This window comes from Plectropomus leopardus, chromosome 10 (assembly GCF_026936395.1).
Source record: "Plectropomus leopardus strain MGB_pleo_1.0 chromosome 10, ASM2693639v1, whole genome shotgun sequence".
In the NCBI taxonomy this organism is placed as follows: Eukaryota; Metazoa; Chordata; class Actinopteri; order Perciformes; family Serranidae; genus Plectropomus; species Plectropomus leopardus.
This window is the reverse complement of record NC_142185.1, coordinates 25,747,267-25,758,614: the sequence shown is the minus strand read 5'-3', so window position 1 is coordinate 25,758,614 and position 11,348 is coordinate 25,747,267. Positions and strand designations below refer to the sequence as shown.

Here is an 11,348-nt window from a genome sequence, read left to right as displayed (position 1 = left end):
ATGACATCATCCCATGGAGGGGAGCCAAGGGACCTGATGGGTTAGCATCCTCCAGTGAGTTAAAGGGAGAGAAGCAAGAAGGAGACAGTAAGAGAGAGACTTGTAAATAAAGAGAAAAAGGGAACGGACACTGAAAGAGAGAGAGAGAGAGACAATGACTGTGATCTGAATTTTCATTCTTTGTTTTCTACACGACTCGCTTCTTGTTCTCGCAGTCTTCACACAGCCACGCCGCGTCTCTCTTTTAGGGAATACTTCCTTCATTTCCATTTGCAGGTGTTACCGTAGGGAGGGAAGTATGCATGAGTGCAGCTAAAGTGCAGGGAGAGTGCAAGTGAATCAATACCAGTGAGCTAATACAGGCACAAACACATCAACCGTAATACCAGCCATATCACACACATGCAAGCACATGCGGCGTATGAACATATGCTATATGCACAACAACATATTTGCACACTGGCTCACAAATAAACACACTCTCACACACATTGGGTTCTCCGTAAGGACACCTGTGTCTCTGCGTGTTTCCATTGTTGTCCACTTGGCTGTGCTGTGCTCCACACTGTGCTCCCAGCATGCCTGCCATCTGAAACCAGACACCTATGGACCAGTATCCTGCTGGAGTGATGCACCTCTCCTTCTCTGGGTCCACAGCCGATGCTGAGGACACTCCGCTTGGCACATGCAATCTTTGTAGAGGCTCTATTTTATTTGATAGCAAGGTTATGACTTTGCCCTCTTTTCTTTGTAGTTGGACATATTTAAAAAAATGTGTCCTAATTCATGTGATTTTGAGTCTCTTTTTTCTTAAAAAAAAAAAAAAAAAGATTATTTTTTGGGCTTTTTTGCCTTTAATGGACAGGACAGTTTAAGAGTGAAAGGGGTAGAGAGAGGAGATTTGAGCCCAGGGCCGCTGTGGCGAGGATACGACCCCTGCACATGGGGCACTGCTCTATCCACTGACCCACCAGACGCCCCAATTTGGTGTCTCTTTGTAGTAATTTGTGTTTCTTTGAGGTGATTTTGTGTCTCTTTATAGTCACTCTCTCTCTCTCTTTGTAGTCTATTTTATTTGATGGCAAGTATATGATTATGCCACCTTTTCTTTGCAGCTGATCATAACTGTGTGCAAATGTGTGCAAAATGTAGGTAATTTTGTGTCTCTTTGTTGTCATTTTGTGTCTGTGTTGTTGTTTTGCGTCTCTTTGGGGCAATTTTGTATCTCCTAGTGGTTGTTTTGTGTCTCTTTCGTAATTATTTTTCTTTGTAGTCTATTTTTATGTGATAGCAAGGATATGATTATGCCGTATTTTCTTTATGGCTTGTCATACTTTTTAAAATTTTGTCTCTCTTTGCAGTCATTTTGTGTCTCTTTTAGTGGTTTTGTGTCTCATTGAGGTACTCGTGTGTCTCTTTGATAATGTTTTCTCTGTTTTAGTCATTTTGTGTGGCTTTGTAGTACATTTGTTTCTTTTTGAGGTCATTTTGTGTCCCTGTGGTTGTTTTATGTCTCCGTGTGGTCACTCTGTTTATCTTTGTAGTTTTGTTGTGTCTCTTTGTGGTTGTTTTGTTGTCACTTTGTATTATTTTTGTGTCTCCGTGGTTGTTTTGTGTCTCTTTGTAGTAAATGGGTGTCTCTTTGTAGTAAATGGGTGTCTCTTTGAGGTGATTTTGTGTCTCTTTATGGTTGTTGTGTCTTTTTGTGTCTCGTAGTCATTTGATGTCTCTTTGGGGTAATTTTGTGTCTCTTTATGGTCGTTTTTGAATCTCTTTTTTTTAATATTTTTGTGTCTCTGTGGTTGTTTTGTATCTCTTTGTAGTCATTCTTTGTCTCTTTGTGGAAACTCTATTTTATTTTAATAGCAAGGTTATAATTATGCCCTCTTTTCTTTGTAGCCGCTCACATCTTTTAAACACTTGCCAGCAACACTCAGTGTTTCCTTTTAAGACAGTATATTGATAGATGAAAGCTTCTAATACGTGATGATTCAATCTTCCTTATCGCTCACACTGCTGTCAGTGGCAAACTGACTCAACTGTATAAATAGAGAGGCATGTAGTGTGGGACAGAGAGGAGCAGGGATGAGAGATAGGATGGGAATGAGGGAGGGCTCGTCGTGATGTGAGGGTGTGAGTCCACACAATGGAGGAAAAATTTGGTCAGGGATAATCAAATAAAATAACCAGCAAAGATGAAGCTGTGAAGTTCTCTCTTTTTTTTCTGCTCTGACCAGCATCTATTCTTGGCGGGGTTATTACTCACAGCTATGTATCAATAAATAACAGCAGAAATGTGATGCAAGGGCGCTGCACACATTTGATGGCCTTGGACTTTTTCGGAGCCTCATCAAATCTCTGCTTGCAACTTCAGTGCAATAACTTGTGTCCAACTAAGTTACAAGAGAGATATACTTAGAACAGAGAAGAGGAAGCAGGCGATTTTTGTGATTACTTCCCCTTTAAGTCGCCACACTTTGTGTTGTGTTTCGTTGGAGGAAAAGCTTGCATGCTATCCCGTCCCTGACTTGTCCTGCAGACAATCTGATGAATGCAATCAGTTAATAATTCACAGCCACAGACATGCATTCACTGTACATAATGTATGAACACTCTGATCTCTCACACAACATGCAGCGTGAGTATAATTTGGCCTGTGGGGTCAAAGGGTTCATCAAAATGTAAATGTTTACACAAACGAGGGTGAATTACTCTACCATCCCACTCCACACACACTGCCTATTTTTGGTCTTATTTGGTGTGCCCGCTCCAATCACCATCCACTCTTTTCCTACCTTCTTTTTTTCGCTTTCTGCAGTATTGGTATGGCAACATTGGCACACTCCTACTCTCTTCCGATCTTAGTCATAGGCCTCCTCACTCATGAGGCACCAGCTGAAGCCCTCCAATAGTTGATATGTTTGGTCACTTCCGTGTGTTTTCTCTCTGCGCCTTTATCACTCTTGCTCACATGCAAATGGAGTCAAGCTCTCGGCCGGGAATAAAGAGGATTCAATGTAAAGTCTTGTTTTTTTATGCGGTTCTTCAGGTAGGTTAGGTTTGCATGCATCTGAGTAATGGTGAGCCTTTTGTTGGTCAACAAAAAGGGAACATATAGTGTTGTGATTAGCCATTGTGTTGAGGTTTTCTGTTGAAAATGTGTTTGGCTCGGGTCGCTAAGTTACCTGTTGATTCCCATTGTGCTGACAGGCGGTGCAGGGCAGGACAGGGAACTTATCGCAGCAGCACTTGCTGTCCCTATGGACACCAGCCCATAAGCACTCTGTGAATATAGGACACCTTTTGTGCATAGAGCCATGTTGCATTAAGAGTCTACGTGTGTTTGACTTCCTGTCAGCTTGTGTCAAGTTCTTCTATCTGCGTTACGTGTTACATAACTCATACGCGAGATACAAGATAACAAGTTTTGCAGTGTATGTAACAGTAATTAGATTGTTCACTTCGAGCTGAATAACACTTCAACAGAGCCTGGATTCAATCTCATTTTGTGCTATAATTTACATTTCTGACACTTTTACAAACCAGCTGTATGGCCTCTGCAACAAGGGTTGCATGTAAGATTTGCTATTAAGATTTTACTAATGGCTTTTAAGCATGGGCAGATTATGAGGCAGTGGACCCCTGGGTACAGATGTGTTGTGGGCCCCACCACCTCTTCTACTGACGAGGAAGACACAGACTTTATGTAGGTTCTGTCTCCTTTTTTATTATTGTTGTTGTTGTTGTTGTTTTGAATATCTTTGTAGTTATTTTGTGTCTCTTTTGAGGTAATTTTTGGTTCTTTTTTGTCTCTTTTCAGTCGTTTTTGTCTTGGTAGTCATTTTGTGTCTCTTAGTGGTTGTTTTGTGTCTCTTTGTTGTCACCTTGTATTTTTTGTAGACGATGTATGTGCCTTTGATGTAATGCTGGGACATTTTGTGTCTCTTTGTGGTTGTTTTGTGTCTTTTTGGCCCTTTTGTGTCTCTTTGTAGTCATTTTTTGTCTTTGTAGTCATTGTGTCTCTTTGTAGTTGTTTTGTAGGTCTTTGTGGTTGATTTGTGTCTCTTTGTGGTTGTTTTGTGTCTCTTTGTGGTTGTTTTGTGTCTCTTTGTTGTCACACTATGTTTGTTTTGTCCCTTTGTAAGGTAATATTGTGTCTCTTTGTAGCCATTTTGTGTCTCTGCAGTAGTTTTATTTCTCTTTGAGCTGATTTTGTGTCTCTTTGTAGTTATTTTGTAAGTCTCTGTAGTTAATTTGTGTTGTTGAGGTAATTTTGGTGTTTCTTGGTTGTTTTGTGTCTTTATAGAAATTTCAGTCTTAGTCATATTGTATCTCTTTGTTGTCATTTTGTGTCTCTTTTGTATCTTTTTAAGGTAATATTGTATCTCTTTGCACTTGTTTTGTGTTTTTTTGGGGGTAATATTGTTTCTCTTTGTAGTCTTTTTTTTTAAGTTTGTTTGTTTGTTTGTTTGTTTCTTTGAGGTAATATTGTGTCTTTTTTCGGTCATTATGTGTCCACTTATTGTCATTTTGTGACTTTTTGTGGGTGTTTTGCCCACTTTGAAAGTACCTTGCATCTCTTTGTGATCATTTTGAGTCTCTTCCTGGTCATTGCATGTTAATTTGAGTGACATTTTGCAGGTGAAGGCCAGGGGACTTCCATGACACTTTGAGCCCCTGGGCTTGTTCCTGATGGGCTCTTTCAGTAATCCATCCACACTTTTTAAGGAACAATGTGATATAACCCTAATTAACAACCTGAGGATCTTTTTTGGAGCCTTACTGGTTGTTCCAAGAAGGAGAGGAATAATTACAGCATCTAAAAAGTGTGTCAGAGTACATATATGAGAACTGTTTTTGAGACGAACTTGAAAACATATGACATATCCTTTAAGAACAACCAGAAACAAGGTTTACTGTCATTTTTCTTAAACGTGGTTTCAGAAGAAATTAAATTAAAGTTGATCCTAAATCCTGCTATATCTTTTTGGCGTTCAAGGAGGAGTAGAGGAGTCTCACAGCCTGGGGAAAGAAGCTGCTCCGTAGTCTGGTGGTTCGGCAGCGGATACTTCTGTGTCTTTTTCCAGAATGCAGCAGGGTGAACAGACTGTGGCTCGGGTGGCTGCTGTCTTTCAGTATCCTTTGGGCTCTGTGCAGACACCTCACTTCACAGAGGTCACTTGTCTGTAAATGGGAAACAGTGATGTTCTGAGCAGTTTTACTCACCTGCTGTAGAGCCGTCCTGTCCTGGGCCGTACCAGTTTGTGATGTTTCCAGTCAGGATGCTTTCTATTGCTCCTCTGTAGAAGTTTACCAGGATCTTGCTCTGGAATTTAGCTTTCTTAAGTTTCTGTAGGAAGTAAAGCCTTTTCCATGCTTTTATAATCTGGGTGGTGATGTGTGATGACCATGACAGGTTCTCAGTGATGGTAATTCCAAGGAACCTGTAGCTGTTCACCTGCTCCACCTCAGCTCCTCTGATGTAGACAGGGGTGTGTGTCTTTGCCTCCTTCTTCCTAAAATCAGCAATCAGCTCCTTGGTTTTACTGACGTTGATCAGTAGGTTGTTCTCTGTGCACCACTCTGCAAGATTGTTGATTCCTCCGGTATGAGTACGGCCAATGATGGTGGTGTCGTCCACACACTTCACAATAGAGTTCTCCTGATGTCTGGGAGTGCAGATGTAGTGTAAATCAAATGTTTTGAATTGCTTCTGAGGCCACAAATGTACAGAAAAATATCTTTATCTCCTCTTCTTTATTCTTAAATTTGGTTCCTTTTCTGCGTACTTCCATTACAGTGGTATTCATATGCCTTATTTGTTCAGTAAAGCCCTTTAGAAACATGCTAAATGAATCTAGTTTGTTACACTGAAGCTGGACCGTTAAACACACCCTACTGCTTTATATTATGGCTGTGTAATTGACTGCTTTTGCACGCTGAACATCTGAATGTTAGTTGTGACAGAGAAAAAGAAAGGGAAGAGAATGGGGAGACCTTTGAACTTCATCAGGCAATTTGCCATTAAAATAGCATAATTGGAGGGGTCCAGCGAAGGGCTCAACATGCTCTTGAAAAAAAACCCACTCCCAACTAAATGGCCAACGGTTTATTTAAGGGGACAAATAGGTCAAACAGTCTCTAATTATCCCTCAATCGAAGGCAAGGATTTTCTTCTGCTACTTTTTTTTCTCTCTCTCCCTCCTTTTCTTTCCTGTGTGTGTGAGAGAACAGCATCGTTCCAACTCACCAACCAGCGGTCTCTGTTGACCTAGTTCTGCTCTGGACACAGGGTGCTTTAGAAGGGACAGGCCTCACCCTGCTGTCTCCTCTCTCTGGGCCCGTAGACACCACACAATCCGTAAACATATTCACTCAGAGAGAGAGAGAAAAAAAAGAGCTTCACACACTCACATCCATAACCTCCCTGACATTTTATCCATCAGGTTAATTGAGTGAACATCATTGATCTTGGACGCGTCCCCGTGCAGCTGACAAGGATACCATTGACAGAGTGACACTGATTATGTTTGCATGCTGGCAGTGCATTTTTAGTCTATAGCGCTGGGTGAAAAGCGTGGCTGTCACATGAAGTGTGTTCTACAATTGTCACAATCATTGAGATCTAAATGTCTAATCCAATTTGGAGGGAAATCACAGTTATTCTGAGGCCATCAGGGCAGTGGGTTTACTTTGACTTCACTACATTTGAGGCCAACATTGGACTGCTCATAACTTTGTTCTACAATAAATATCCCAGCAATTACATTTTGTTTGCGTATCTGTCAGATTTTGTAAGAAAAACATTTTATTTGACACACTTTTTTCAAAGTTTCCACATAACTCATAACCCAAAACCCTCTTTACAGTCTGAAAAGTTGCAGAAATGTCGAGATGATTTGTATCAGTGTGTCGTGTGCGCGATTACACACACACGCCACACAAATAAGCACGCACAAACAGGCTACTGACTTTTTCGTTTTGACTCATAAAGATTACTCCCACACAATATGACCTTTCAGTTGCTCCTCATATTCTAAATATCTGAACTAAGTGAGACAAAAAGGTGTTTTTAACTGCCCCGCTCTTGCGCAATTCAAAGCGCTCTTTCTTTGCTCGCGCTGAAACTGCTTCGGATAGATAATCGATTATGAAAACATTTTGTGAACAACTGCTTTAAAGCGCAAAGGGTTGCAGATTTGGATCAAATCGCTTTTTACTTAGTCGCATTTCCTGTTCTTTGAAGCAGACTTTAGAGCTAATATTTGACATTCCGAGTTAAATATTTCTTTTATTAAAACATATCTTGTAAATTAATTTAAATTGTGATGCACTTAATTTTCAAGAAGGTATATTAGCTGTTGATTGCAAAACAAGTGTGTGACACCTTTTTACTAACAGACATTGAGAGGGGAGAGGTCAGCTTTGGTGTGCATGCGTAATTTAGCAAAAAAAAAAAGTTTGTAAGGTGTCCTTTACGCGCATCTTTTATTTTGAAAAATAGCAGCAGTCGAGTGTTAAAACAGAAAGACAGAGAGAAAGGGAGTACAAACTCTTGAGTAACTTGAGTTTCTTTAGAGGAAAACGCTCGGTCTACACATTTAAAAGTAGAAATTAGCCTATAAATTATCTCTCCACAACTATTTCGGTTCTCTCATCACAGTCTTGTTCTTCATCGATGACCTTTAAGGTTGGAACCGCAGCCCATCAGATTATTGTGCCTGTTTACTGTTTCTTCTTTGCATTCTGACTGTGCATCAGCCCACACATCGGGCAAATATTCAAATAGTGCTGCATAACTGCGAGCGTGACACTCCCAAAACACACACACACACACACACACACACACACACACACACACACACGCAGAGAGAGCAACCACCTTAACAATTACTTTTTTCCCAGCTCTGTCAGTTGATCACCTACGTTTGCGCACAGAGAACACAGGCGTTTTAAAGTAGGTTATCACTTACACACAGTCAATGTGTGTATTAAATAACAAACAAAAGTATATGGTGTTTGTATTAGGACGTGTCAGTCTGGTTTTCAACTTCAGGTTTTTACTTTATTTCGTTTTTTAAAGCGTGCACCAGTTCCTTCAAACTCGACAAATAGAATATGTTTTTAAAAAATGACTATTTCACATTTTCTGTTTTGCCATATTAGACACATAGCGCCACAATTTAATGGTGATCATTTAAAGTGCATTTTTTTGTGAAATATTGTGTTATTCCTCAAAGAAAATCCATGCGCTTTTTTTTTATAATTAGCTATCCATGGTATTATATTTCGTCCAGAAATCAACTCCAATACTTGGACAACATGGACAATAAAGACTGCGTGCAAATAATTGCAATTCCTGAATAAATTTCTCGTAAAGGAATGCAAACGAGCTCTGTAAACACTAAAAACAAATGAGTAAGACTATTTGGTGCATCTTAAATTCGCAAATATGCCTTGCAAAATTTTCTTTTTAGTTGTATGTTTTGTTTTATTGTTTGCCTGTCACTCTGCAGCATAAATGCATTTGTTGGCCATTCTTAAAAGGATGACCTGTGGCGCATATAAGACGCTGTGCACCTAGTTTTATAAGGAAGAAGAGCTTTTTCTGGAGGTGCGTAAACATAAAGTTCAAAATATACTCACCCTTTTATTTGAGACGTGGTGGTGGGGTGGCTTCTGGACAAGAAGTTGGGCAATATACTGATAAAAGAATCTCCGTTTGAGCTGATGTTTCTGATAACAAGCAGCACATTTTACTCTCTTACTATCGACCACACGGGCTCCTGCAGCGCTTCTTCGCCTCTTCTCTATGTTGACAAAGGAGATGGCTGGTAGACAATTGTGCAAACTGTGCAAAAGTTATATATTGTATGATACAATTAGGATCTCTGTTGAAGTCAAATTCACAACTCTGCGAAATGTTTCTCATCAGACTTTAGCAAAATGACAAATCAGAACTTTTACGCATGCAGACTGCAAGTAGTGTCACTGCTCCAAGCCACGCTTAATCATACTTTGTTTACACTCAGTCAGCCTGCGAGGTTATTGTGGAGCTGCTTTTGAAGAATCTCACTAAATTATCCTCAACAGGCCTTCATTTTTAAGTTACAGTAAGCTATTCAGTTTCACAAAGCTCCAGGAGGGTGTGTCAGGCCTGAAACTGCAGGCCTGCAGTGAATGTTCAGCAGGAGAATCTCCTTTTACAACTCCCCTTGGTTCATTTGTAACCATTACGCTTTTACGCGTATTAGGGTTTGTTTTCCCCCTCAAAGTTGTCTTTTTTAATTAATTTACATTCTTCAAAATGTACTTCCTTCTCGCTGAAATTCGCCGCCTTTTATGTCTATCATAGCGAACATTTTTGCCACAGCCTCTGGCGCTGCGAGGTCAAAATAATTCCAAGGACATTTAGGCGCTGAAGGCACCGCGCGAGCTTTTCATTTGATATAAAAACTCGCTTTGAGTGAGGCACAGGCTGCCATACAATCGTCAGGCTGGATGGAGAGCAGGGCGTCTTGATGGTGACTTCACTGACACCACCAACAACTTCCTGACGCAACGCTACTGTAACAGCGGCGCGGAAACAGGGAGCTCACCTTTTTATCCGATGAACCAACATGATCCTATTTCTGCATAGTAAGCCGTCTCAGCTCTCCCTCCCCTCGCTGCCGAGAACGGCGACGGACTCGTTACATCAAAGTGTTTATGCTTCACTTTTCTGCACCATGAGGGCTAAAAGGCTCACGCGTTATACTCTACTTGTTGCGTTGCTTTGTGGCGCTTTGTTTGGCGCCAGAAAGCAGGAAATCCAATTATCTGACCTGTTAGGGTTGCCAAAATTGTCTTTGCGTGAAATTTGTTTGATAAAAGCTGCTCCCAGTGAAAGAAAGTAACTTTTCTGCCATATTTAATGTAAAAAGGAGCGAGTACGCAGCCAGGAAATGGGATGGATGGGATGATTACTCTGCTTGAGCTCGGTGTTTACGCTGAAGGAAAGGAGCAAGAGTTTCGGAGTGGACGGAAAACATCCTACTCTTTGTTTGGTAACGCGTTACTGCGCGTATCGTTACCGCCCTGCACTGTCCGGGAACTAGCAGAGTTTGAAAGGCGTGTAGGCTGCACGCGCGCTGCCTCGATGAGAGCCCGTGAGCGCCATCGAAGGCAAGATATGAGGCTTGAACGCGATTTGGCACCTACAGAAATCCAAGTTACCGAGCTGGGCTGTTGCAAATGTATCCGCTCCTCTCTACGCGCGCACGGGGCGCACCGATCTGCCTGATCTTGGATAGCCTATCAAACCTGGGCACCGCGTGCTGTCTATTTCACTTTGAAGGGATGCTGGTCGTCCCAGACACGTGAGCTGAGCTGATGAGACGAGTTGATCGCGGATTTAGATGAGGGGGTTTTCTGTGCGTTAATGGCCAGGCGTGCGAACTAGGCTACGGTGCGCTCAGATGTGTGTGTGTTTTTTTTCTCTCTCGGTCGCTCTCTTGTATCCACCGCTCCGCCTCCCTCCCCCCTCTCTTTTCGCAACATTGACGCAACCAAAAATACTGGAACAAAAGAAACAACTTCCTTGAAGCTTTGCTGAAACTGCACTTAGTCGGAGAATGGAAGCTTGTTGTCAACTTGGATGGAAATGTCGAGGGTTGAGGGGTGTCACCACCGGTGGCCCGGCTGGCTGGCAGCGAGAGATGCAGTCGATCACTCCGGAGAGGCATCCAGGGCTGTCGAGTAAGTGCCATTAAACATTCAGTGGAGTAATTTCAACTTTTGCTGTGTGTGACCTCTCGAGTAAGTTGAGTTTGGCGTGCTGGTGTCAGTCACCGCAAAGATAAAGTCGTTTTTGGTCGATTGTGCGCGACGCGGGGCACAAAGTAAAGTCAAATTAATGTAACGCTGTCGAATTGAAGCGGTATAATATAAGTTATAGGCCTTTATATTCATTGTGGGGGATGTGGAGGTGCATGCTGTTTTTGAAAATGACAAGTACTCTTTTTTAACAATTTGACATTTAGGAGCTTTTGGTAATGTGGCTGCCGATGAAAGAGTGTTTTTTAGCTCGTCTCACGCGGAATCAGTTTATTATGAAATGTGAATTTAGAGATAAATGTGTTGCATTGACGGGCTGCCAGTTTATTATTGTTATTCATGCAGCAGCCTTGAGCCGTCGCCGGTTGCATGAAGATCCCGGTGATCGACAAACATGCCCCCCCACCCCCCACCCCCCTCCAACATGAGCAGCGGTGCGTTCATTTTATCAAACAGATGTTGGTTTTTTTTGGAGGATGTGTGTAACTTTGTTTAGGGGTTTGATCCGCAGCTTAGGGCGGACGGTCGCTGCG

The 11,348-nt window shown here is 41.7% G+C and overlaps 1 long non-coding RNA gene across 1 annotated transcript in view; it reads left to right on the top strand.

Moving 5' to 3' along the window:
• Positions 1-9,605: 9,605 nt before the first annotated feature.
• Positions 9,606-11,348, top strand: part of LOC148188534 (uncharacterized) — a 29,482-nt gene continuing 27,739 nt past the window's right edge. Inside the window, exon 1 of the long non-coding RNA XR_015777665.1 lies at positions 9,606-10,737. This is a non-coding gene — a long non-coding RNA (uncharacterized LOC148188534). The remainder of the gene's footprint in view (positions 10,738-11,348) is intronic.